Genomic DNA, 1,608 nt, shown 5'->3' on the forward strand with positions numbered 1-1,608 from the left:
CAGGAAGAGAAAGAGCAGAGGGGGAGAGAGACAGGAAGAGAAAGAGCAGAGGGGGAGAGAGAAAGGAAGAGAAAGAGCAGAGGGGGAGAGAGACAGGAAGAGAGAGCAGAGGGGGAGAGAGACAGGAAGAGAAAGAGCAGAGGGGGAGAGAGACAGGAAGAGAAAGAGCAGAGGGGGAGAGAGACAGGAAGAGAAAGAGCAGAGGGGGAGAGAGACAGGAAGAGAAAGAGCAGAGGGGGAGAGAGACAGATGGGAGAGCGACACAGGGACAGGACTCACAGAGTGACAGCAGTATGATGGTGACAACCAGCAGCAGGATGATGAGCAAAACGTTCCCCACAAGCAACCAGCGTCGGGAAGGGACCCACAGACCCCTTTCCGACTTCTTACAGATCCTGAGGGGGGAGAGAGAGGAAGAGATGTGACGGGGAGAGAGCAAGACTACAGGGACCAGAATGCATTGCAAATATAGAACCAAACAGATCAGCACAACAGGGCCCAGAATGCATTGCAACCCTACACCCAAACTCTCCCTGACTGCCAATAACACCACAATCTCATCCACACCCTAAGCACGCTGGCGGGGTCATCTGTGACTCTGATCTCTCCTTCACTTCTCCCGCCTGGACTACTGCAACTTTCTCCTGGTTGACATTTCCCTTGTCCACCTGTCCCAACTCCAGTACATCCAATGCTGATGCCAGTCTCATCTGCCTCCCTCACCGCTCTGCTGCTCCACAATGTAAAAACGCCCTGAAAATGCACTTTCTCAAGGAAGCCTATCTTGATACCTCTAACATCTCTCCCTCCTCTCTCCCCCCCCCCTCCCACTCCAACCCAATTGGAGCAATCAAAACACTATCTAACACCCGCTAACATCCTCACCCTTAAACCTTAATGGTATTAGCTGTGCGGTTGGACCAAACTCCCTCCTGAGCATACTCTGTCCCGAGGCATACTCTGTCCCGAGGCATACTCCGTCCCGAGGCATACTCCCTCCCGAGGCACACTCCCTCCCGAGGCACACTCCCTCCCGAGGCACACTCCCTCCCGAGGCACACTCCCTCCCGAGGCACACTCCCGAGGCACACTCCCTCCCGAGGCACACTCCCTCCCGAGGCACACTCCCTCCCGAGGCACACTCCCTCCCGAGGCACACTCCGGCCCACAATGAGCATTGTACCTTATTCACTGTGCATTGTAATCTCTCGGGACAGGGCCCTCATTACATTTTGCACCTGTTTGCGCGTGTTCATTATGTAACTATTTATATCATGTACCTCTCTCTGCGGCCCCGCGCTGCGGGATATGTTGGCTCTTTACAAATAAACGATAATAATATTAATTGCAAATACAGAAACCGAGAGATCAGTACTACAGGGACCAGAATGCATTGCAAATGTATGTATGTTTGTCTTTATTTATATAGCCCCTACAGCTGTACTTAGCGCTTTACAAGAGAGACATTACAGTACAGGGAATTATAGCACTATAAACAAGATCAGACAAGAGGGGGGGGGGGGGCAATTGCGGTCTGAGCAAGCGGGAAAATGTCAAAATGTTATTTACAAAAGTGCTGAGCGTGTGCACCCGCATGCATCGCGTGAG

Source organism: Ascaphus truei, chromosome 8 (assembly GCF_040206685.1).
Source record: "Ascaphus truei isolate aAscTru1 chromosome 8, aAscTru1.hap1, whole genome shotgun sequence".
NCBI classification, from domain to species: domain Eukaryota; kingdom Metazoa; phylum Chordata; class Amphibia; order Anura; family Ascaphidae; genus Ascaphus; species Ascaphus truei.